The 27,376-nt window shown below is 39.9% G+C and overlaps 2 long non-coding RNA genes and 1 pseudogene across 2 annotated transcripts; 1 reads left to right on the top strand and 2 right to left on the bottom strand.

Moving 5' to 3' along the window:
• Window positions 1–746: 746 nt before the first annotated feature.
• LOC133925257 (DNA polymerase alpha catalytic subunit-like) lies at window positions 747–21,081 on the top strand (annotated as a pseudogene).
• LOC133925266 (uncharacterized) lies at window positions 4,099–5,687 on the bottom strand. The gene is made up of 2 exons (XR_009910923.1): window positions 4,929–5,687; window positions 4,099–4,289 (listed from the first exon to the last, which is right to left on the bottom strand). It is a non-coding gene; the product is annotated as an uncharacterized LOC133925266 (long non-coding RNA).
• LOC133925250 (uncharacterized) lies at window positions 10,403–11,717 on the bottom strand. The gene is made up of 2 exons (XR_009910922.1): window positions 11,515–11,717; window positions 10,403–10,875 (listed from the first exon to the last, which is right to left on the bottom strand). It is a non-coding gene; the product is annotated as an uncharacterized LOC133925250 (long non-coding RNA).
• Window positions 21,082–27,376: the final 6,295 nt, after the last annotated feature.

Below are 27,376 nucleotides of genomic sequence, written 5' to 3'. Positions count from 1 at the left end.
GACTTTTTGAATCAAATCAATTAAATGAGTTGCTAGTTAGATCTAGTTTGCTCATGAAAATGTTTAAATTTTTTATACCACTCATGTACTCTAAATAAAATCGAGTTTAAATGAAAAATATGGAAACACACAAACATACACACCAAACATGGTTGAGTGAACAGTGCATGCAAAAAGTACGCGCCTCAACAATAGACAATATGTTTGGTAGTGCTACTAGCGCAAGATCTCGTAGGTTCTGCAGGCGAAATCAAGGTCTTGCCCATAGAACAAACGAGACCTTGTAGGCCCTGTATATCTACCGGTTTTTTATTACCTTACAGATAGAGCCTACAAGATGTTATCCGTTCATCAGGTGAGAATTTGATCTCGCCTGACGACGTACGGACGAGGATAGCCTACTTTTGTAATTTTTTCAAACAGGCCTTAAGCGAGGACAAATTTTAGCCCAATAGAAGAAAGCTGAAAGAAGATGGCCTGTTTGTTGTGAGCCAATGGAGACCCGCCTCGGCTGCGGCCCATTTCCTCGCATCCAAGCGAAAGCCCATGCAAATCCTCGTGCTCCCTTTCTCTACTCTGCACCCGATCCATAGAAAACCCTAGAACTACACAGTACACACGCGCCCCTGAAACTCTGCGCGCCAAATGCTCGAACACCTTCCCGCCAAATCCACCAGCACACCTTTTTTTTTTTTTTTTTTTTTTTTTGCGACGATACCAGCACCAGCACACATTTGCATTAGATCTCCGCACACCATGGTGAATTCGTGTGTGCCAGAGAGAGAGAGAGAGAGAGAGAGAGGCTCCATGGAGGACGCACCCGCCGACGCCGCTGGCTCTGGCCGCCGCACGCGCACCAGGGGCGCCGAGGCGGCGGCACGCTCCGCCGCGCTCGAGCGCCTCCGTGCCATCCGCGGGGGCGGCACCCGCGCGGCCGACGCTGTCCAGGTGAAGATGGATGCCCCGATCTACGACACCGTTGCGGAGGAGGAGTACGCCGCCCTCGTCGCTCGCCGCCGCAAGGACGCGGGCGCCTTCATCGTCGACGACGATGGGCTCGGCTACGTCGAGGACGGCCGCGAGGAGGATTGGAGCCACCGGGCCCTCCCCTTCTCCTCCGATGAGGGATCAGACGGCGAGGATGGCGCGCCCCGCAAGCAGAAGCAGCCGCGCCCGCCCCAGTCGAAGCGCCCGCCACAACAGTCCGCCGCCGCAGCGTCTCTCTCCGCCGCCGCCGCCATGATGGGGAGGCAGCGGCTCTCCTCTATGTTCACCTCCTCCGTGTTTAAGAAGCCTGGCAGCTACCGCGCCAAGGGCTCGTCGCTGGCCGCCGACGGCATTGTGGACGACGTCATCGCCGAGTTCGCCCCCGACGAGAACGACCGCGAGGAGTAGCGGCGGCGCGTCTGTAGGATTTGTGCTCCGCAGCCTCCTCCTCCACCAATTGCCCACATCAAGTCCGAGAAGGTAGTCGTAGATGCTGAAATAATGGCCAGATCGGACAATTGGTTCGAGACCGATGGGAATTCAGACCATGCAAATGATATGGACGTGGAATTGAAGCCGGATGCTGAGATGGAACCCAAATTGGAAGACACTTGAGGTTCTAGTGCTGAATTAGTGACTGAGAATAAGAGCTCGGAGGAACTGAAGCAGGAGGCTAATGGGGAAGTGAAGACCGAGAAGGTGCACCGCCTCAATGCAAAGATTAAGGCGGAGGAGAGCAGAAATGGTGATGTGACGAGTGCAACAGCAGGTTGGATGAAGATATGTGAGGATGGGGAGAATACAGGAGATGAGGAAGGGGTGGCTGTTGATGGTAACACCGATGTTGATGAAAGCTCAGAGTTTGAGCTGAAAGATGGAGCACTGCCATTCTACATATTGGATGCATATGAGGAACCATTTGGTGCTAATTCAGGTACAGTGTATTTGTTTGGGAAGGTAAATAGCATTCCTACACTCAAATTTCAATTACAATATTCTGGTAAATTACTCCGAAGAATACATATTTTTTACATTCTGGTGTCTGCTAGACAGCTTTTCTTTAATCAATTACACTGTGAAGCCTGGGGTGGAACCAGAGCACCATTTTAAGTGATTATTTAACTGTGTAGGATAATTGGTATGTCGTATATGTTATGATCCTTGATGTATTTTATCATTAATCATTTAATTGCATAATCCCAATGGTATTCCATAACCTTCTAAAAGAAGTATTCCATAACACTACAATGATAATTACTATCATAAACTAGTCACTAGTCAATGTTCTGAAAGAAAATGTAGTGTGGCTTTGGCCAAGGATCTCAAAATACTTGCACTGCTGTATAATTTTTGCACAAATTATTATCCTGAGATTAGGCATGCTTTCATCTCTAGATGCGGCTATTGCTTTTTTTCTTCTGACAAGCTGTTTTTCTTTTTCTAGGTTGAAGTTGGCAAGCGATTCCATAGTTGCTGTGTCATTGTAAAAAATATTCAAAGATGCATATATGCTATTCCGAAAAGTTCAGTGTTCTCAAGGGACTCCATATCAGGGATAGAAAGGAAGTCAACAAATTCTGATATTTTGCCATCACTTCGAGCAACTCTACATGTGAGAATGATTGTTTATGTTGAAAATAAACTTGATTTTCTTCATACCAGTACTATCTAATATGCATAACACGTCTTCTGTTACCAGGAGTTGGCATCGGGATTAAAGAGTGAAGTAGCCGACAAATTGTCAGACCTCAACGTGTCAAATTTTGTAATGACTCCAGTCAAGGTTAGTAGGCGTAACACGCAAACACATATACACACAGGCTCTTTCATTTTCCCCTTTACCGAGCTAATTGATCATATCTGGCATGCCTTAGAGGAACTATGCATTTGAGAGGACTGATTTAACAAATGGAGAGCAGTATGTCCTGAAAATCAATTATCCATACAAGGTATGTTTCTTGCTGTTACATCTTTGGCTGCTATCATACTTACCTAGTTTCTAATAGACTCCAAGAGGTCCAGGTCTTTGTGTTTGTATAAATGTTACTGATATGGTTTGGCTAGGGTAGATGGGTTAGTATGAAGAAACAGGCTAGTCGTCTTTCTTTCGGAGGCTCTGACTGCTCTTTAAGTTTCTTCTTGCTTGATTACAAGGGAAAAATGCAAATCCCTAAAAAGTCACTTGGATTTTGACTTTCCCTCTTAAAAGTTGTTTTGTTGCAAAAAAACCCTCAAATGTTTGGTTTTGTTGCAAAAACACCCCCATAAAAAAATCTAAAAAAAACTAGAGACAATTTTAAGATCTTTTGTGAATTTTTTTTTCAAAAATAATATCCTTTGCATCATATTTCATGGAGAGGAAGTTTTGAAAAAAAAGAAAAACGTGCAGCTCATTTATTAATTCGAGTTAAATGCATAGTTAATTATTTACTGATCTAAAAATCATGAAACCAATTTTTTTAGTCTTCTTACACGATCCTCTATCTTCTAAAAATACATGAAATCTTGAAATAGTTATTGTAACGTGCAGGATTGAGTAAATGTGTTGCAGATAGATTAATTCATAACTAATCCATAACACCCCTAAAATTAGTGAAACCACTTTTATTAGTTTACTTAAACAATTATTTGTGTAGGAAAAATAATGGTAGACATGACAAAGTTAAAATAACATGAGTTAATAAATGAGTTGCATATTTTTCTTTTGTTTAAACTCCCGGCGTAGAATATGACCGGGATGGGTAATCTGGTAGGGCGGAGCGTCGGGCGGAGGACAAGTGTTGAGCAGGAGGCCCAATCTGGGCGGTGACACAAGCGGATCGGGTGGAGACGAGGACGCGATCTGTGACAAAGGAGTGTATGTGAGCGGAAGGCTGCAGAAGGCGGACAATAGGCACCAAGGCCACCGTTTGCTCCACGCGGGAGAAAAGGTCGTCGAGGTTGAGGTCCACCGTGTCCTCCACCAATTGTTCCTCACTGAAGGACCAATCGACATAGTTGTAACACCCTACTTTACCACTAAGCCTAATTATATGAAAACAGAAAATTTTGACAGCATTTCTTCTATAGGACGGTATAACTGACCAAAAGAGATCACAGTCAGACAGTATATGACATAACCGGCATATATATATAGAAACCTTCACGACGCTACCAGCGTCATACCACGACATAAACCAAGCAAACGACAGACCACCAAAACCACCATTTATAACACCGGTTGAGCTATCAACATGGTGATGAGGTAGTGTGTGCAGCTACCAAGATCCATCCCCAAAATGCACGTCAACATCTAAACATACCTGTAAAGAAAGCACGGGTGAGATTCAAAAATCTCAGCAAGTGAAAGGTACTTTAACAAAAAGCTATTTAGCCACAGTTGAATGTGCTAACAATTCTAAATAGAAACTAGTAATGAAACAGACCGCCAACACTAGGAGAAACAATTATGACTAAGCAAGGCCAACGATAACATTAAAAATTTTAACATTCGGTTGGTATAAGCCTTCAGAGCCGCATATATATCTATATACAAGCTAACTAAAGGAAATAAGATTTGATGCGAATGATTCATTGAATTTCATAAAAAGACATAACCATGCACATGATATGCTCTCCTCACCCTTACCCCTCCTCGGGTAACGTAAGGGTGTGCACCGTACCCTAAGAAGACATAACCATGCACATAATATGCTCTCGTCACCCTTACCCCTCCTCGGGTAACGTAAGGGTGTGCACCGTACCCCTCCTCGGGTGACATACGGTACTGTACCGGTACGGTCGTGGCCAGAAGACGGCGACAAACTTCCAATGCATGAGATGTATATGTATGACGTGCTTCAAGCATAACTATCATAACTCCCGGAATATGCTTGAGACTTCGAAATTAAACATTGCATAAAATAATAATGAACAACTGCATAATGGCATATCGTGCTTACTGCACTTCATAAATCAATCATCGAGTAAACTTCTGGAAACGTAAACAACATAGTACCCAGCTCAGAATCAGTCATTCAGATTAGATGAATGCACTGTAATTAAAGAATGTAGGCAACCCAATATTAGGTTAAAGCATAGTCATACAATACATTCACTTGCCTTTACCGACGATGAAGAAAATTCGATCAAGAACGTCCGGAAATAGTACCACCGAGAAATCGCCTTCGAAAGATTGACGACGAATCCGACGAAATCCCGAAATTTCCAACTTTTCCTTTTTTTTTTCTTCTTTTTTTTTTTCCCCTTTTTTCTTTTCTCTTTCCTTTTCTCTTTTTTTTTTCCTTTCTTCCTTCTTCTTCCTGGCTTCTCTCCCGGCCGGCTCTTTTCTTTCTTCTTTCTTCTTTCTTCTTCTCCTTTTCTTTTCTTTTCTCTTCTCCTTTTTTCTTTTCTCTCTTCTTCCCTGGCTTTCTTCTTTGCCGGTTCTTGTTTGCTTCTTCTGTGCAGCAGCTAGCAGCGACACAGAGAGAGCAACGGCGGCGGCCCGGCTTGCAGGCACACGGCGGCTCGCGGCAGCGACGACGGCGCACGACAGCGGCGCGCACGCAGCAGCAGCGCACGGCGGCGAGTGCCAGCGGCGCGCAGCACGTACGGCGGCGGCGGCTCGTAGGCGCGCGGCAGCAGCACGCCGCGGCACGCGGGCGACACGCACCACGACGGAGAGAGAGAGAGAAAGAAAGAAAGAAACGCGAGGCAGCACGAGAAGAGTGTGGATGGTTCAGTACTTATCTCTTCTTCTTTTTTAATTAATTTTTTTTTTAAAAAAAACAAACGGTCTAAATTTATTGGGCTCGCTACGGGTCTCAAAGTGCCCGGAACGGACATATGAATAGCAAAATGGGTTCGTCTCGATGAGATGAACGCAACCGCGGTCTCCGATCGTCCATACGAGCCTCGGATCAAAAAGTCAAAAAATGCAGTCAAATTCCTTTTATTTTTATTTTTTTTCCTCCAAACATTTGGTATTACATTCTCCCCTCCTTAAAGGAATTCGTCCCCGAATTCTGCCGCTTCCATAGCAACTATGGAACAGAGATTAAAAATATTTCAAAACTTATGACTCACCAGTCTCAAAGAGCTCAGGATACTTCTTGCGCATTTATTCTTCAAGTTCCCAAGTTGCTTCTCGTTCTGTTTGATTTGTCCAAAGGACTCTCACAAACTGGATAGTCTTTCTCCTCATAACTCGCTCCGAGGAGCCCAGAATACGTATCGGGTGGTACTTTACGGTCAGATCTTTCTGTATCATGATTGATTCCACATCAATTTTATGCTCAGGGTCTCTCAGATATTTTCTTAGCATAGAAACATAGAAGAAATTATGTAATCCACTCATTGAGTCTGGTAACTCAAAACGGTATTCCAAACTGCCTACTCGGTCTGTGATTAGAAAAGGACCAATGTATCTCGGGTTAAGCTTCCCAGAGATACCAAAACGTACAACACCTTTGGTTGGCGACACTCTGTGAAGAACATAGTCACCAACTGTAAATTCTAGGTCTCGTCTCCGGATATCTGCATAGCTCTTCTGTTGACTTTGAGCAGCCAACAGATTCTGACGTATTTGGTATACTTCTCTGAGGTTTGCTGGACCAAATTTGGACCAAGTAGTGATCTCTCTCCGACAGAGTCCCAACACAGAAGGGAAACACACCTTCGGCCATACAGGGCCTCAAAAGGAGCCATCCGAATACTAGCTTAATAGCTATTATTATAAGCAAACTCTGCTAAAACTGGGATACAAATTTGGAATCCCGATCTGAAATGATCGATTTTGGCACACCATGCAACCTCACTATTTCCCTGATATACAAGGGAGCCAAATCATGTGCCGAACTGGTTGTCTTCATTGGAATGAAATGTGTAAATTTTTGTAAGCCTATCCACGACAACCCAAATAGCATCTCTGCCTCGAGGTGAACGAGGCAACCCAACAACAAAGTCCATAGTGATATGTTCCTATTTTCATTCTAGAATTTCTAAGGATTGCATTAATTCCGCAGGTCTTTTATGCTCAGCCTTTACCTGTTGGCAGAAACCACAAGCTGCAACATACTTAGCAATATCCACTTTCATCCTTTTCCACCGAAAATTTTGCTTTAGATCTCGATACATTTTGGTTCCCCCCCGGATGAATTGTATAAGGAGTCCGGTGAGCTTTTCTCAATATATCCATTTTCACATCTGTCTTCTGTGGTACACAGAGACGTCCTCTAAAACGTATTGCACCATGCTCATCCACACTAAACTCTTTTGATCCTCCTGCTGAAATTCTCTTTCGAACTTCTAAAAGAAGATGATCATGCTGTTGAGCTTCACGTACACGTTCAGGTATAGCAGATTGGATGATCATTTGAGTTTCTATCTGCACAGTGCCAGCAAAACAAAAAGATATCCCCATCCGATCCAAGTCTGAATATAAAGACATTATTGCTTTAGGTACACCTGTTCTACTAAGGGCGTCAGCAACCACATTTGCCTTTCTGGGATGATACTGAATCGTCAGATCATAGTCTTCGATTAATTCTAACCATCTTCGTTGTCTCAAATTCAGATCTCTTTGAGTGAAAATGTACTTGAGACTCTTATGATCAGTGAAAATATCACATGACTCACCATACAGGTAATGCCTCCAACTCTTCAAGGCAAAAACCACTACAGCCAATTCTAAATTATGAGTGGGATAATTCTGTTCATGAGTTTTCAATTGTCTAGAAGCATATGCAATTACCCGACCTTCTTGCATAAGGACACAGCCAAGTCCAATTCGAGAAACATCAGTGTAAACTATGAAACGCTTACCACTCTCGGGCAAAGCCAAAATAGGAGCGTTCACCAACTTATTCTTTAATGTTTTGAAACTGACCTCACATTCATCAGTCCATACAAATGGGACACACTTCTCGGTAAGTCTAATCATAGGCTTTGCAATAAAAGAAAACCTTGTATAAAATGTCGATACTGGCCAGCGAATCCAAGAAAACCTTGAATCTCTGTTACATTGGATGGTCTTTATCATTCCGTTGCCTTCTCACTTTTACAAGGGAAAACGAATCCAAGAACACACAACATTTCTGTTAATACTATACCAGCCAATTATGAGACACTCTCTTCGACTAGTTCTAAAACCAAGGCATTAGTTGTCTAGAAACATCTTTTTTAGTGGATGCAATCACACCAAAAATATTGTTTGGCTAACTCCACAAACTCAGGCCAAAACCCCCAATAAGAATATAAACCTTCTTCGCTTCAACTTCAACTCTTTCACAGGGAGGATCAATTTAAAACCTTTATGGTTCAGGATTAAAGAAACATCAACACTTCACCTTTTCTACCAACATCACTAACTCCAAAAATACGAGTGCGGGTAAATCTACACAAGAGACAGTCACAACGTTAAGATATAAACCTCCAGTTGGTTATTCTCATCCTGATATATCACCAAGTCTAGAAGGGGTGAACAGGAGATTACAATCACTTGCCTAACTCAATCATTCCAAACATCGGACGACTCATCCTTCATGGTACAAGTTTAGACTTGCACTTTCCAACTTGAATACCAGAACACTTCCATTCAAAAGCAGTTGGACCAATAGATAAATTGTGTTGACCGGTACGTTCAGAAACATGCCAAACTGGCATACTAAAGAACTTCACATCTTGCTCACATTCCCAGGCCAGTCATACTATCGGTAACCACACCACAACTTCTTCAAAGTAGAATTGCATGCAAAGACACATCCTCCTCGAAAGTTGAAAAGACATCAGTTAATCTAGCCGACAAGATAATCACTGCGGAATGCTTATGAAGAGGGTTGAAAATATGACTTCTACAAACTCAACCTTGTTAATCCAACTCCAATTTAGTTTAGAAAACACCATTTGCAACACCAGTTTACCGTCAACGGGTTGAGCGTTAGTATACAATGCTTCTCTCCGGGTCCTTAGAAGGCATACCCTCTCCTAAACAGCAACAAAACTACAAAGATACACCCCAATGGTTCATCCTCTTTCACAACACTCCTTTAAACAGGAGAGCAACCCTTAGCTCCCAAACATAACTTTAATCTCAGCACTTAAATTCTGGAATAAACTCCACTATTTACAATGCTCTTCCCTCAAACCAGAGTTTAGATAAAACCGATTTTAAGCTATTCTCAAAACACGTATTGACATCTTAGCGACCAAGTACGTAGAGTATCGCTTTATGTAACAGCAGATATTTACTCCCAATAGGAACAAACTTCCAGTATGCAAACCTACCCAGACACTTCCTGGCTAAAACTTCAGCTTAGAGAATAAACTGGAGCAACAAACACAAACCTGCTCCATTGCGGGAAAATCTTAAGCCAGGATCTAGCCACTTCTTCAGATCCACTCAATTCATGAAATCTAAGAAAGAAAGTCTCAAAGCAAACCACATACCAAGAACCACTCGAAGAATTGCTACAACAGGCTCTAGTGATACCTCCGGTTACTTAGCCAGGAAAGATTCAAATAACCCTTATCTTCGGAATCTACTCGGCGAGTAGAATTTATCAGACTCAACTACCAACTCCCATAACGACACGCCAACATAGCACCTCATAATGATGTTATAGGCCACAATTTTTCCGACAACCTCTAAACAACACCAACTCCACTAGCGTCACTATGACGCGAATCAGTCGCTGCAACGCAATCGATGACTCCAACTCCCATAGCCAGTGGACTCTTCCACAAAGGCTAACTTAACAAAATAACTACCTCAAATAATCATTTCAAAACATGCATAGATATTCCAACCATAAAAGAGTATTCTCAGATATTAAAGAAACTGACACATAAGGTATGTAAACATTTCAACTTAAACACGAGGAGTTAACTAATCCTCAAAACATCAACAACTAGGGTACAAGTCTAGCAAAAGATTAGAAAAACTCCCAGAACCCTATTAGGATCTCACTGTCAACACATTTTCACACAATCGGCAAAAAGATTGCCCCGACTCCATGGGGAAAAGAAATCCTACACCATTCTAATGGTTAGGTTGAAAACATTATCACCTTATCTTATATGGTAAGGCACACATCGATCCATTTCTCCGACATTTCGAGAACGAATAGTTAGGGTCAACGACATGGGGGCCAGTCCATCTCGTACCCAAAATATTCGCTCTGTATGTGGATAGTTGGACCGCAAACCTAACTCTTGGTCAACCTCACCTGACAATGCAGAAAAGGCATCATGGGGGCCCTCCACTTAACCCATCTGCAGTGCCATACAATAGTTATGCTATTGATCCTCTGAAGCTTCTCAGGTTCTAATGACCAAGGTAACCATTTTAACGCCCTGACAATTCCACCGTTCCAACGAAATTGACTCCAACAACTTAACAATATAGATCAATGATAAAACACTAAACAATATGTGGATTATCAAACAAGTAACTTCAATAATACTTATTTGAGATAGTGAACATAAGCAAACAAAGATAAGCAAGACGTATGCAATGCAATGCATCCCATACCCATTCTATTTGTGCAAGTGTGTCAGGTTCATCATTCAATTACCTAGGACCTAAAGCCTAGGCTCTGATACCAAGCTGTAACACCCTACTTTACCACTAAGTCTAATTATATGAAAACAGAAAATTTTGACAGCATTTCTTCTATAGGACGGTATAACTGACCAAAAGAGATCACAGTCAGACAGTATATGACATAACCGGCATATATATATAGAAACCTTCACGACGCTACCAGCGTCATACCACGACATAAACCAAGCAAACGACAGACCACCAAAACCACCATTTATAACACCGGTTGAGCTATCAACATGGTGATGAGGTAGTGTGTGCAGCTACCAAGATCCATCCCCAAAATGCACGTCAACATCTAAACATACCTGTAAAGAAAGCACGGGTGAGATTCAAAAATCTCAGCAAGTGAAAGGTACTTTAACAAAAAGCTATTTAGCCACAGTTGAATGTGCTAACAATTCTAAATAGAAACTAGTAATGAAACAGACCGCCAACACTAGGAGAAACAATTATGACTAAGCAAGGCCAACGATAACATTAAAAATTTTAACATTCGGTTGGTATAAGCCTTCAGAGCCGCATATATATCTATATACAAGCTAACTAAAGGAAATAAGATTTGATGCGAATGATTCATTGAATTTCATAAAAAGACATAACCATGCACATGATATGCTCTCCTCACCCTTACCCCTCCTCGGGTAACGTAAGGGTGTGCACCGTACCCTAAGAAGACATAACCATGCACATAATATGCTCTCGTCACCCTTACCCCTCCTCGGGTAACGTAAGGGTGTGCACCGTACCCCTCCTCGGGTGACATACGGTACTGTACCGGTACGGTCGTGGCCAGAAGACGGCGACAAACTTCCAATGCATGAGATGTATATGTATGACGTGCTTCAAGCATAACTATCATAACTCCCGGAATATGCTTGAGACTTCGAAATTAAACATTGCATAAAATAATAATGAACAACTGCATAATGGCATATCGTGCTTACTGCACTTCATAAATCAATCATCGAGTAAACTTCTGGAAACGTAAACAACATAGTACCCAGCTCAGAATCAGTCATTCAGATTAGATGAATGCACTGTAATTAAAGAATGTAGGCAACCCAATATTAGGTTAAAGCATAGTCATACAATACATTCACTTGCCTTTACCGACGATGAAGAAAATTCGATCAAGAATGTCCGGAAATAGTACCACCGAGAAATCGCCTTCGAAAGATTGACGACGAATCCGACGAAATCCCGAAATTTCCAACTTTTCCTTTTTTTTTTCTTCTTTTTTTTTTCCCCTTTTTTCTTTTCTCTTTCCTTTTCTCTTTTTTTTTTTCCTTTCTTCCTTCTTCTTCCTGGCTTCTCTCCCGGCCGGCTCTTTTCTTTCTTCTTTCTTCTTTCTTCTTCTCCTTTTCTTTTCTTTTCTCTTCTCCTTTTTTCTTTTCTCTCTTCTTCCCTGGCTTTCTTCTTTGCCGGTTCTTGTTTGCTTCTTCTGTGCAGCAGCTAGCAGCGACACAGAGAGAGCAACGGCGGCGGCCCGGCTTGCAGGCACACGGCGGCTCGCGGCAGCGACGACGGCGCACGACAGCGGCGCGCACGCAGCAGCAGCGCACGGCGGCGAGTGCCAGCGGCGCGCAGCACGTACGGCGGCGGCGGCTCGTAGGCGCGCGGCAGCAGCACGCCGCGGCACGCGGGCGACACGCACCACGACGGAGAGAGAGAGAGAAAGAAAGAAAGAAACGCGAGGCAGCACGAGAAGAGTGTGGATGGTTCAGTACTTATCTCTTCTTCTTTTTTAATTAATTTTTTTTTTAAAAAAAACAAACGGTCTAAATTTATTGGGCTCGCTACGGGTCTCAAAGTGCCCGGAACAGACATATGAATAGCAAAATGGGTTCGTCTCGATGAGATGAACGCAACCGCGGTCTCCGATCGTCCATACGAGCCTCGGATCAAAAAGTCAAAAAATGCAGTCAAATTCCTTTTATTTTTATTTTTTTTCCTCCAAACATTTGGTATTACAATAGTGCTACATAGGGAATTCGGTATAGTGTAGCCCGTGAAGGTAGAACTCCATAGTGGTAGGATCCATGGAGGCGCAGGATGAAAGGTCTATGATACCAAATGATATGGTTTGGCTAGGGTAGATGAGTTAGCAGGAAGAAACATGCTAGTCGCCCTCCTCTCGGAGGCTTTGACTGCTTTTTAAGTTTCTTCTTACTTGATTACAATAGGTGATACGCCCTCATATTTATATAGGAGTGACTCTAACTAACAAATCTTATCTCCCTAACAATCTTATCTCTACTAATCTAATCTGCTCCCAGTTCTTATCCCTAATGCCTGCCACAGTACGGGCTGCTACAGTACAACGTAGCAATTCCAGCCCATAACAAACTAACTAACAAACTATATCTCGGGCCCAGGGCCCAGCCCATAACAGTTACTGTGGTTGCATATTTAACTGCCGTGGAGTGGAAGGTAATGATAATGTTTGAGATACATAAGTATGACTAGTATCTAGAATAGCTGGTTGATCAATCCCTTGTTATTGGGAAACATAGTTATGTTGATTTGTAGTAAACAATGTAAGTTGTTGTAGCATACAAATACTGGACATTTCTATAAAGTACACCTAAAATTTTCTGAAAGTATAAAAGTCACGATTTTGTATTGACTATGATCCAAGTCATATTTATGTTTTCGAATCTTGTAGCATTCACAGCTAGTAAGTGAATTCTAGAAGTTGTATGCTGATTCAATATTTGCGGGGTCTACTCATCAACTGACTTGAACTGTGGGATATGTGCTGCCATGTTTGTAGGAGTGTGAAAGCAACCTAAGAATGAATTGATGCAAATATTCCGCGAAAGAAAACAACATGTGTTGGCTTATTATCTAGCATTGACATTTACATATTCATTGTTCATGTCAAACTTAAATGAGATCTCTTAGGTTCGAATACCCTAAACTATTTTTTAATTAAAAATTGCTTCTGCGGTCTAAAATTGTAAGAGCGTTCTTGTTTTATAATTAAGGGGGCGTTTTGAAAAGCAGGATTGCTCTAGGAATATTCGGGATTTAGTTCCTAAGGAAACAGGCCTTAAGTAGTAACAATTGCTTACTTTTGGAGGGCTCCCTAGCCTTTTTTTATGGAGTTCCCTCAGCATTGTTTCACTTTATTTGCCCAATACTGAAAAGTAAGCCCATCAATTCATGGCTAAAGGACGTTCTATCTTGTTGGTTGCTTTCACAACATGTAAACCGTAACGTGCATATGTCTCTCACTTGACCTTTCAAATCTGCAATTGGATTACTTATACATATCCTCTTAGGATCCTGTTCTACCAGCAGACCTCAGAGGTGAACATTTCCATGCGTTGCTTGGGACAAACAATAGGTATTGATCCATATAATTTGCATTATTTGGCACACACTATAGACGATAGTTTCATGTGTCTTTTGTTATGCCTATTTTCTTCTTGATAGATGCTAATCTTTGTATCTTTCCAGTGCTCTTGAATTGTTTCTCATCAAAAGGAAGATCAAGGGACCTTCATGGCTGTCGGTTTCCAAATTTGTGACACGCCCATCTACTCAGCGGGTATATCCTTCACTCTATCCTGTTACTCTGGGCTGTGCCTGTATTTCTATAGCAAGTTAGTTAATATTCTAATAGCTCATTTCTGATTCTTTTGTTGTGTTATATTGACGGTGATGCCTTTCGACACTACCACAGATCAGCTGGTGTAAGTTTGAAGTCACAGTTGATTGTCCAAAGGACATATCTGTTTTGACAACAAGTATATCTCCAGAAGTTCCTCCTGTTGTAGTTGCCGCAGTTAATCTCAAAACTATCATAAATGAGAAACACAATGTGCATGAGATTGTGTCGGCATCTGTCATATGCTGTCACCGGGTGAAGGTATGCTGTTCATTTGGTGTGTTGAAATATATTTTTCTAGCATTTGCTTTACTTACTTTGGCGATGAGGTGCCAGATAAATGTTTATCCGTGCCTATGTGAAACAATTGTTTTCTAGACAAACTGATACACTTCCAGGTTCTATTGCAATGGTCTACATATCTGTAAGGTTATCAAAAGAAGGAAACCCACATGTAGTGCAAACTAAACCTCGTTTGGGTCAATTTCAGATCGATAGTCCAATGCGTCCTGAAGATTGGCAGAAGCGGGGAATGCTCAGCCATTTTACTGCTATGCGCAAGCTTGAAGGTAGTATATTTCCTATAGGCCTAACTAAGGAAGCTTCTGATAGGAACCATAAGGCTGATAGCAACGTGCTGGCACTAGAAAGCAGGTGGCTGCTGCTTTTTCTTGTATATATTACCTTTTCATTTTAACGAGATCCACTGTCCAAGAATGCATAGATTAATCCTTTTACTCCCTTTCCAGTGAACGCGCATTGTTAAATCGCTTGATGATTGAACTTAGCAAACTTGATTGTGACGTACTTGTGGGACACAATATTTCAGGATTTGACCTGGATGTCCTTCTACACCGTGCTCAGGTTTTTTTCAATCATTATATGTTCTGCTGATTCCTAGATTCATCCTGTAGTACGCTACTCTTATATTTGTAAAAATTGAATGGCCTTTGATTATTTAATATTCAGGGTTAGTACTAGGTAGTTTCAGGAGAACTTACACTATATCGCTGACTGTCAATTGTTTTTTTAATTCAATGATTTAAGAATAATTGCATTTTTCTGCTAGACATGCAAAGTGCCAAGCAGCATGTGGTCCAAGATTGGTCGTCTCAGGCGATCAATAATGCCCAGGCTTACCAAAGGAAACACACTCTATGGTTCCGGGGCAAGTCCAGGAATTATGTCATGTATTGCTGGCCGTCTCCTCTGTGATACCTATTTATGCTCTCGTGACCTTCTGAAGGAGGTAACCAGCAGTGCAATTGCTTTTTAGATAATGGAGGACCACTAACAGTACAATTGTTGGTATAGTTTCATTCAAACTAGACATTGTGCTACTTTTCTTCAAGAGAATGCCATCCTTTTATTTTACTCCAAAGTTATGAACTGAAATGCCAAATTGTCACTCAACTAGGTTGAATATGGTGAGACTGATGCATGGCTTTCTTTGGAGCTCATGTTTCATTTGAGTGTTCTCCCGCTTACACGCCAACTGACAAATATTAGTGGTAACCTGTGGGGGAAAACACTCCAGGTACACTGTCATTATTATCATACATATTGTCTAGTTAACTATGTAGCAGTGCAGTCTTGACATTATATCTCACATGAAATGCCTGCAGGGTGCTAGGGCTCAGAGGGTAGAATATCTACTGTTGCATTCGTTCCATGCAAAAAAATTTATTGTACCAGATAAGTTTGCACGCAATAAAGAGCTGAACTCCACAAAACGAAAAATGAATGCTGATACTGAGGGTGCAAATGCTGATGATGGTGCTCCCAATCCTTCCATTGATGATGAGGTGCATCATGGTGATCAAGGTAAAGCGAGAAAAGGACCTTCATATGCTGGTGGCTTGGTTTTGGAGCCTAAGAAGGGTCTATATGACAAGTATGTTCTACTTCTAGACTTCAACAGCCTTTACCCTTCAATAATTCAGGTAAATGATCAACACTCACAGCTTCTATAACTTTTTGCTTGGTCTCCATAAAGTTTAAGTTCAATAGATAATGAGTATATTGTTCTATATTTACTCTTGGCTTTATCATTCTTTCTCCAAAGGAATACCATATCTGCTTTACCACTGTTGAGCGCTCTTCTGATGGCAACGTCCCTAACTTACCAGCTTCAAAGGCTACTGGTGTTTTACCTGAGGTAATCGTTTACATATATGCCATTGGGATTGAGAGTTGTCAATACTTTTGGGTGAACAGTATTTTGTACTATTTTTGCATACGTTCATGATTTTTCTCTCCTTGCTTTTATATGTGTTTGCGATCATGGCTAACAACTCAGTTGCCGAGGAGTTTGGTGGAGAGGAGAAAGATGGTTAAATCGTGGCTGAAGACTGCTTCCGGTCTTAAAAGGCAGCAGTTTGATATTCAACAGCAAGCATTGAAGCTCACTGCAAATAGGTAAGAATTGTCTATAACTAAGATAAGTATACCCGCTTGCATTCTTCCTGTATGATTAATGAGTTCTGACTTATTTTTTAATGCTTATGCTCCAGCATGTACGGCTGCTTGGGCTTTTCCAATTCCAGGTTTTACGCGAAGCCTCTTGCTGAGCTTATTACACTGCAAGTGAGAACAAGTTTCTCTCTCGTAGAAGTTATTGGCAAACTTGTGATTATGTTGTGTTGTGATAAATATCTCCTACGATGCCTCTTTCAGGGAAGAGAGATCTTGCAAAACACTGTTGATCTGGTTCAGAATAATTTAAACTTGGAGGTATGTATCATGAATTTCTCTTACGTAAATAAGCATTCTGAAAGATCGAAATTGCTTTTAAAGGGACATGGCAAAGAACAACTTGGTAGATTCTAGAGAGTAGAATTTAACACATTTCAAGTTCTGTTTTCCTGTGTGATGTATTATCTTTCACTATACAAGACAATGCGGATTATGTGTACATATCGAACACCTGCAATATTAGAACCCATTGAATGCAATGATGAATACATGAATTTCCATAAGAAAACACCCTTGCTGTATAATTTATATTCTTCTCAAAGGGTATGCATCATAAGCTTTTGGGCCTTCTAATCACTGATAAGTTCATATCTCACTAGTCACAATACATGTCTCACTCCTTGTACAAATTCCAGCATGCCACTGCATACACTTGCTGAAGCTAAACAGCCATATATTCCTGAGTGTTCTCTCTTTGAAGTTATTTCTTGATTCTATCTTTATTCATGTCCACTGTGTAATTAAAAGTGGTGAAGATGCCTCCTGAATATCCAGTCATAAAAGATTCGACAGTTTGCTTTTTTAATAAATTGGTTGTATTGGTATTTATTTTCATTGGACTGGACAGGTTATTTATGGTGACACGGACTCCATTATGATACATACTGGACTTGATGACATCTCCAGGGCAAAAGCAATTGCAGGAAAGGTCATTCAGGAGGTAAGACCTGGCATGTGAGAACTTAATGCTGCAAGCACATATGTTAATGTTTAGCAGTTCGGAAAAATCAGTGTTTAATATTCTCTGAAGTATAATATGTGCAAACTGAAGAAAGATAATCTTACCAAGAATGCTTTGATGCAGGTGAACAAAAGGTACCGTTGTCTGGAGATTGATCTTGATGGTATATACAAAAGAATGTTACTTCTTAAAAAGAAGAAATATGCTGCTATTAAAGTGGCACTAGATGGCAGCTTACGAGAGGTATGTGCTTATTGTGAATTTATATGCTGTCTTGTGAAACTGGAAGAATTATTTTAACATGTTTGATGCAGAACATTGAACGCAAGGGGCTTGATATGGTCAGACGTGATTGGAGTTTGCTGTCAAAAGAAATTGGAGATTTTTGCCTAAATCAAATTTTGTCTGGAGGGTAAGCGTTAAGTTTCTATTTAATTTCTCTCATGATGTTTTCTCGTCTCATCTTTGTGAAAACTGCCTTTCTACAGGACATGTGATGATGTTGTTGAGTCAATAGATAGTTCTCTTGTCCAGGTTAGGAGCCTACCACCTTTTTTTAATTCATTGGGGAGCTACTGGTGCTCTGCAATAAATCTGACTAAAAACAAAGGATTTGTTTTATATTTCTTTTATTATATTATGATCTACTGAATGAGATTGTGCGCAGGTGCAAGAGCAAATGAGAAGTGGTCAAATAGAGCTTGAAAAATATGTTATTACAAAGAGCTTAACAAAAGCACCAGAAGATTATCCAGATGCTAACAATCAGCCTCATGTCCAGGCAAGAGTTGCCTTTTTCATTTTTAAGTCTTGATTTGTGGGGCAAACCAGGAAACTGATGATCTGATAACTGTATAAAATTGATGATGTTGGGTTCCTCAGGTTGCTTTGAGACTGAGGCAAAATGATTACTCTTGTTGCTCCGCAGGTGACACAGTCCCTTATGTAATTTACTCCCAGCAGGTATTACAATTTTTCTTTATTCTTTTGCATGCCGACTAATTCATTATTTGGTAATCCACATTCTTTTTTATTTGAGGGGAATACAGTAGGGGAAGCCCCTACTGTGGTAATAAATAAAATATAAAAGAGGAGCACAGTAGGTAATCCACACTCTTACCGTGTTGTGATTGTCAGCCTTGTGATATGACACTGATTGGTGCTCTCCCGTTTCACAATATCTGTCCAAGCCCACCATGCATACAGGCCCAGAAAGCACTGTAAGGCGTGACCACACATGCCCCTAGTGACATTCAACAACCACTCAACCTATTCCACAGCATTAAAGTAGGGGTAGATTGTGGAAGTATTAAAATTAAGTGCACTCTTGATTTCCTTGACGAACCAACATATCGTAACATTGCTTCATAAGAATATGGATAAACAGAGGGAGTAGTCTGCAATAGAAATAACTTTTTGTTTACCTGTAATCGCAATTTTCAGAAAAAACGAAATTTTACCAAGAATTTTCTTGCCTGAAAAATATCCTTGTTTAGCTATGTTTGAATAATAGTTTGTCTGATCTAAAACTGTATTTGCCCGTTCTGAACAGGATTCAGATAATACACGTTCTGTGGGAATAGCTCAAAGAGCTAGACATCCTGATGAGCTAAAAAGAGACCCTGACCAGTGGATGATTGACATTGACTATTATTTGTCACAACAGGTTCCCCATTGCAATCTGTTTTACCTTTCTGAAAAAAAGTGCAGTTGCCTTTCCTTATGCTTTATTATATACATTATTTCTGATTCTAAATCGCTTTTGCAGATTCATCCTGTTGTTTCTCGGCTGTGTGCTTCCATTCAGGGTACTAGCCCAGCCCGTCTAGCTGAATGTCTGGGACTTGATTCATCTAAGGTGCACATTTTGTGTCGATTCATGGATATCTTAACGATTGAATTATTCTCTCTCTTTTGCTATGGTGTTTGTTGATCCTTCTTATTACGTGGATCAGTCCAATCGAGGTTGACTGAATCTAGCAATCAAGATACATTGAAACTGCTGCTATCTGTAATGGATGATGAAGATGAGAGGTAAATTTCTAATATATATATTCATTTCGATTTTTTTCTTGTAATATTTAACTTACATTAAAATAATCTGTGTAATAATGACAGATATCATGGTTGTGAGCCATTGCGTTTATCATGTCCAAGCTGTTCCGGTACCTACGACTGCCCCCCTGTATCTAGTCTGATTACTAGTGCTAGTACTGCAAGTGTATCGGATCCAAATGAAGGAAAAGATGCAACTACTAATTTCTGGCGTAGCATACGATGCCCAAGATGTCCAGATAATGTTGACGAATCCATAATTTCTCCCCCTGTGCTCGCCAATCAGGTGAATATCAGTTAGGATTAATATAGTATGATACAGCATTCAAGTTGATGGAAAACTGAACATATTGTCGTCCATGTGTAGATGAAAAGACAGGCTGATAATTTCATCAACCTATATTATAAAGGTTTGCTGATGGTAAGTATTATAGTTTAATGATATTGGAACCTCCGTTTTGACAATTCCCTGGTACTTGGATGCTTATATATTGTACAGAAACTGTTTATTATTATCCTTGATCTGTTGGCTGTGCTTTTTTGCCAGTGTGATGACGAGGGTTGCAAATACTCGACTCACAGCGTAAACCTTGAGTTTTGGGGGATTACGAGAGAGGAACCATCTGCCCTAACTACCCACGCTGCAATGGTCGCCTAGTAAGACAGGTTTGTTAATATGCGCTTGAGCTTACAAAATGCTCATTTGGGCAGTGGTGCAGTGGCAACTGGTGTCTAATGCTAAACCTGTGTGTTAACAGTACACAGGCGGATCTGTACAGGCAATTGTCCTACTTTTGCTATGTACTTGATGCAACCCGGTGTCTTGAGAAGGTTCCTAACCACCTAGTTTCTTTTGACTTTCTAATCCTCGCATGCCATAGCTGATGTGATGATTACTGTTGTGGATGTAGCTGGACCAGAACGCAAGGCTCCCTTTTGAGAAAGAGTTTGCAGCAGTAGGCCAAACCATTAACTTGGCGCTGATGGAGATTCAGAAAATCCGAGATAGATGCGCATTTGGATGGGTTCAGTTGAAGGATCTTGCTGTGTCAATCTGATGAGTTATGATTCTATAAGATTTCAACTGTGCAAGAATTACCATGCTATCTGAGTTGTAGTGTTGTTGATGCTAGATCTCATGTGGGTAGAAGGAACAGGAAGCCAAACTGCGAGTTGAGCCACTAGTCTTTTTGATAATGTTTTCCTGGCCTGTAAAGAGATGAGTCTTCCACAGCATATTCCATTTGGGTAATGTTTTCTAGCCAGTGGCTGTGCTGTACTAAACTTGTAAGTATGTTGCGTCCATAGATCTCACTGCCTGTACCAATATACAATACATCATATAGTCTGTCAATTGTTTGCTTTGCTGTTTATGTTCATGTATATATATAACAAGAATACTCTTCAGTGTAGCAGTCAGATTACCAATGTTCTGATAGATGGTACAGAAGGCAGGGAGAAGGAGCACTTCATAACATGTATGCAGGAATTTCAGGTGCCTCTCTAACATGTCATCTTTTATTTGTGAAATGCTCAATTTGTTTATTAGACAATGGGTCTGAGTGACGAGGTAGGTGATGTCATTTGATGAAATGACATACGTTTCCACAATATATTCTTTCCAAAGCGTGGCTTCCAAACCAAGATATGATTCGACTGTGTCCATGACTGGTGGGATCAAGCCTCGCTTGTCTTTGTCAACATTACTATTTTGTGGGTAAGTTACTCACGACATGATATTGTATCAATTGATCTAGAAATAATGTTCCGATTAGACACCATCGGACAAGGACAACAACTCAATAAATGAGAGAAAATTTTCGTTCTGCCACTCGTTGGAACCCTAATTTTCTTTTTGCCACTCATTGGAACCTATTCTCTTGATTTTTAAAAAACCTTTGTTATTTGATATTTTAAAAATAAACCCTTGACAACAAAATTTCCAAATCCGAACGTTTTTGTCCATGTCATTGGCATGGCTAAATGGGCTGCCAGGCTCATGGAGTGACAAAACCTTGGCACCTTGGCGTGGCTGCCCAATCCTGGGCGTGGCAACCCATTTAGCTACGCCATAGCTCGTGGCATGTCCAAAAAGTTTAGATTTAAAAATTTAGAGGCCAAGGGTTTATTTTTAAAATATTAATTTAAAAGGTCTAAAAATAATATAATTCGACTCTCTTTGACCAAAAAAATGCCACTCTTTTGTTAGTATTCATTTCTCTTTTGTTGTCGCCATCTGCTCGACATAACTTTGCAATCATGAAAACTACAAAAAGTTCATAGAAAACTATGAGAAATGAAGAAAAAAAAAATCCAAAAATCAAGAGATAAACATGAATGGGTTTAATGATAAATTTTGCATGGAACATTAAGAGTTTAACTAGAAGTTTACAATGGGGGAAAGGTTTAAACTTCCTCGGTTTTTATGTAATGTCCTCAACATTTCCTATGTGTTTTTTCTATTTTTTTTAAAACGGATTCCAAAGGTGACCCTAATTCTTTTTATTTCTAGATTTTTATTTTTTTTGTTCTCTATTATAATATTTTCCTTGGTTTCTCTAGTCAACATTGAGCCATGGCGTTGGTAAAATATACATGAACACTAATAAGGATTTGATAATTAATAATTAAGGATTTACTAGAAATAAGTTATATCCAAGAGATGGATATCCTCCATATATAAGTTCTTAGTCCGATACGGTAGGTTCCGTAACCGCCATGAAGTCAATATGGCATATACTGATATTCTGGGCAATTTATCAATAGAAATCATCCTCTAATTAGGAAGGAGTCATCAAGATATACGTAAGTAACACAATCTGCTAAGGTAACACTTAGAGACTTCGAGTATAGTATATCTCATTGACCTAACTATATAAGGAGGAGAGGATGTATGTCCAAAAGAGAATCGATAGAGTCAAGAGAGAAAGAGACAAGCCATAAGTTGGACAAGCAATACGAAACATGCCTAATCGGATAAAAGCAGAAACAACCAATTGAGATTCACAATAGATGCAAACCATGCTTAGATTTATCAGATAATAATTTCAGAATTTAGAACACAAGAGAGCTCATCGGGATCCTTAGGACTAGATCAAGATACATCGCCATTGTAATTGTCTTCTTTCGAGATTAATCAAGACAAAACATAACGTAAAACTATTATTTTGAGGTATGCTTGAACTTGTATAAAATCTCGCATCCTCTTCGATACGTATAATTGATAATCATGAATCTCTTATTTTAAATAAGTATTTGCATAATTAACTTTATCGATCATCGACAAGCACCCAAAGAGAAGTGATAAAAGAGAAATAAGAAACTTTTAGATGAGGGAATATGTTCTATTGAACGGAAAAGAAACAAAAAATCTCTAAAAAAAGCAATTGTGAGAAGACCGCACTATCGCATGGTTGTCGCACCCTATCATTTTCACCACTAACATGTGGCTCCAACGCCACGTGTCGGTGGCACGATGAGTAGAAAATCCTGAAGTGCCAATAAATAGTAACAAACCCTAAATAATTCTAATACTTTAAATATGGTCAATGTTGCACATACGCTGAACGCTACCTTCATCTGGTCCATGGATTCCATTACCGTGCGTTGATCAAACAGAGGTGCTGAAATACGACCTTGCATGCATGCAACGACGCTAAGGCGGCGCTGCAGGTCAGATTGACCTCGCCTTGAGGCCTCAGGTTGGCTGGTTGTCAATGCATGGCCAAATGGTCACCACGAAAGCTCCATGGTTCCGGCAAGTAGGCATGTCCAATGCTTCGTTTTTGTCGAAGAACTTTTTTAAAAAGAGGTTTTATTAACTCATATAATTACACAAAGACGATACAATTTATAAGAGTTTGTCCTGACTTCTGCATAAGAATTTACACAGTCAAACAAAAAAAAAACTAAAACAAAAGCGAACATGTCTTTAATGAGTCGATTGTGGTGGTGGAGCTTCAATACGAAGATTAGAACATCACCCAAACTAGGTAAAGAGCTCTCTGGCTACTCGCTATAAGTGTGCACATCCAGATGTAACAAAATGATAATGTTCCTGTCGTTACATCACCGACCACATATAGAGCAAATGTGTATATGTAAATATAATCTGCAAAGGAGAAACATGTTTTGTTTTGTTAAAAACAATGTCTTGCATGTATAACCATGGCGATCAACAAAAAGAGACCGCCGTCAGAATATTAGCTTTCATTACTAAGACCACATAGCCAAGTTTCAAACATGTTTGGTGCACTTCATAGTTGTTAAAGATTTGTTGCCACCTGAACTATAAACTATGCGAAACAAGCGAAGCGATACTCAAAGAAAAGATGCTTAATCGCCTCCGAGTTGTGACAAAAGTAGCACTTCTAATTGCCTTCAGAATGTCTTTCAGTTAGGTTATCCTTTACTAGTAACACACAATTATGTAAGTACCAAAGTAATATCTTAATTTTTAAAAGAATTTTTAGTTTTCACATCTATTTGTACATGATAGTTCCATTGCTATGAACGAGGGTTCTATAGAGTGAGTTGAAAAAGAATCTTTCGGATTGGTTTAAATTCCGTTGAAACTTATCTCGTTATTCGGTTAAGTTAATATTTGTAAGGTGAGAAAGAAGATTATTTCACAAAATTTGTTTTGGGCCAATCATGTCCCTTTGAAGGTGATTTTTTGTGGGAAGGCCTCTAAAATAGTAGTCACCGTGTCTTGTTTGTTTTATACTATGTTATATAGTTCTGGGTATTTATCTCTTAACGACGAATTGCTCAACCAACTGTCTTTTCAAAATCTGATTTTCGACCCATCTTTAATATGAAAGGAATCATATCGGAACGTGGCATGCTTTACTCTCATTGAACCGAACCAAAAGTGTGAATCACTTGATTTCCCCTCCACTTGAATAAGTGGATATTTGTTAATCATATCGGAACAGGGTATGCTTTACTCTGATTGAACAAAATCAAAAGTGTGAATCACCTGATTTCCCCTCCACTTGAATAAGTGGATATTTGTTTTGAAGGATGTCTTGCCACACCCCTCTTCAGTGAGTAGTTTGTACAACTATTTGCATAGTAGAGCAGTATTTTAGATATCTAGGTCTAGAATCCCTAAAGTCCCTTATTCTTTAAGTTGCCACACGATTTTCCATTTATTCCATTTAGCCAAGTGATATTTCTTTTTTGACTATCATTTTACCAATAAAATCTAAATCGAAAGTAGTAAGTATTTTTAAACCTCTCTTGAAATTAAAAAAAAGAACAACATATATGCGGTAAAATTGCTTAACACTGAATTAAGAAGGATGAGTCTACATGTTGTAAGTATTTGCCCTTCCAATTACTTAGGTTTTTTTTTTAAAAATATTCTTCTACTGCTTAGTCGGAGTACTTATTACGGGCCAGTTCTTTTTTCCAACGTGAAGCTACTTAACTATACAGTAGCCACAAATAACATTTGGTTAAATAGTTTTAATTAATTTGCAGGATGCCATGGCTTGCTTTGGCCTGAAGTATGTTCCTCGCCCCTGGTAAAAGAAAAAGAAAAAAACATTAGACAGTCTTCGAATGTTTGTGTACACTGTAACAATAGCAAGTGATCCAACAGCCCCAAATAATTTATTTTTGCAGAAAGGGAAAGGGGAGGCTTACGTTAAAAAAAGTGTAGTGCTACCTTTTGTTTTTGAATAATTGACACATTTGACTTCACTATTGAAATTTTTTGACCGATCAATATTTGACAAATGTATGTGCAATCAGTTATAAATATGCAATATTTTTAAAATTGTTTAGTTGGCAAATCTAAAAACACCTTTTCTATTTTAGTTAGCTAAATATTTCAGAAATTATGGTTAGTTAAAATTTCAACAGTAAAAGTCAACGTTGTCGGTTATTAAAAACAAAGGGAGTAGTACGAATGGAGTCGGCCTTTGTTTAGCCATGAATGTTGAAGTAAAGTTAATTGTCTATTTTTCTCATCAACTTAAGGTTTTATGTGTAAATGGTTGATGCATAATATCTCAATAGGGTATGTTCGAGTTCTATACGATATAATTTAATAAAAAATATTGTTCACTCCAATTTCAATTTAAGGTCCGGAGAAGTCTATCTCCGAGAAATGTTAAAGTATAAATAGATTTTTAAACTTTTAATATCTGTTTGGAGCAACTGGTCTATAGACAACGGCTAATTAAGGGACCGTTTGGTAGAGCTCTGATTTTGTGGTGAGAGTGATTCTGTGGTGAAAGTAGGGTGAAAGTGATTCTGTGGTGGAAGTGATTCTAATTGTAAAATTGTTTCGTATACTAGTGGTGGAAGTGATTCCTGAGAGAATATTGTGTTGAAATCAAGAAGAATCAGTCGGGAATCAGGTGGAAGTTAGTTTTTTCAGCTCCCACCTCGCTATACAAAACGGGAAGTGATTCCCGCGCGGAATCACTCCTCGACTAGCCCATTTGGCAGCGCTGGGAGCGATTCCAGCGCGGAATCAACTCGCAGAGCTCTACCAAACGAGGCCTAATATACACACTTCAAGAGATTTGCGCTTCGTGCACCAGACCTTTTGGCCTCAGGCCTGTGTGCAAGCAAGTTTTCCTGCCTGACAGTACACATAGATACAGGAAGCATGTGACTGTGTTTTAGACTGGTGTCTGTTTGGTAGAGTTTACAGAACAGTTTTCTGTCTGGAATTAGAAGAGCTCTGTCAAATAACAGTTTTCAGTTTTTAATTTACTGAGTAGAATCTGTGGGAGTGATTCTCTGAAATAAACTAGAAGCTGGAGAGCTGGAAAATATAGATTCCCCTGATTCATTTCCTACAAAGAATCACTTCATTCGTATATTTTATTTCAGAGAATCACCAGAGAATCATTTTTAGCCATAAAATCATTTTCTCCAGAAAATCACTAAATCATTTTTAGTCGTAAACTCACTTTGTTCAGAGAATCACTCTCCGCAAAGAATTTAGATCAGAGAGAGTTCTAATGAATAGGCCCTAGATCAGAGGACAAGCATGCGATGCAAAAGTGGTGGCAAAATATCAAAAGGTAAACATGAAATGCGCGCAAAAGGAGAAGACAAAAGGCTCCAAGCATTTGAACATTTCGTGTTCTTGGTTCGTATCCTGAATCCACCAGCTTGGAACGTTGAATTTTGAGGCGTTGCATCCATGTTCTCCAGCAAGGCATCGACTCCCAAAGTCCCAAGTACTTGAATTTTCATGACGTCCTCAGATCAAATGATATGGTTTTGTAATGTGTTTGCCAGATGATTTGCATCGTTTCCGAGGAAAAGCATCGAATCTTTCTTCATGTTTGACGACTAAAAGGTTCCAAGTCTGAACTCTGAATTAAGTTAACTCCAAGAGTACTACTCCGATCACATAGCCTCTTGCCTTTCCTTCTTCAGCATGCCGTGGGATCAAAGCTTCTGATTTTGTAATGCCCTTGGCCAAAACTTTGCATTATCTTTTTGAATCAGCTCCTTTTTTATAAGGAAGACAGATCTTTGAATTATTCTCTCTTCATGTTTTAAACTTTTAATAGTACTTTCTCTGTACACTTTTTTTTTGTCTGAGCGAACTTTCTCTGTACACTTTGATTTGCGTAGCATAGCATTGGCATTGACGTAGCAGAGCCAGGAATGTCAAACGGTTTGACAAAAGTGTCTGCTTTGCATGTAGCTTTGGAAAAGGGAACTTGAC

This window comes from Phragmites australis, chromosome 1, assembly GCF_958298935.1.
Source record: "Phragmites australis chromosome 1, lpPhrAust1.1, whole genome shotgun sequence".
NCBI classification, from domain to species: Eukaryota; Viridiplantae; Streptophyta; class Magnoliopsida; order Poales; family Poaceae; genus Phragmites; species Phragmites australis.
The sequence above is the reverse complement of the archived record's forward strand: the minus strand, read 5'-3'. Positions and strand labels throughout refer to the sequence as shown.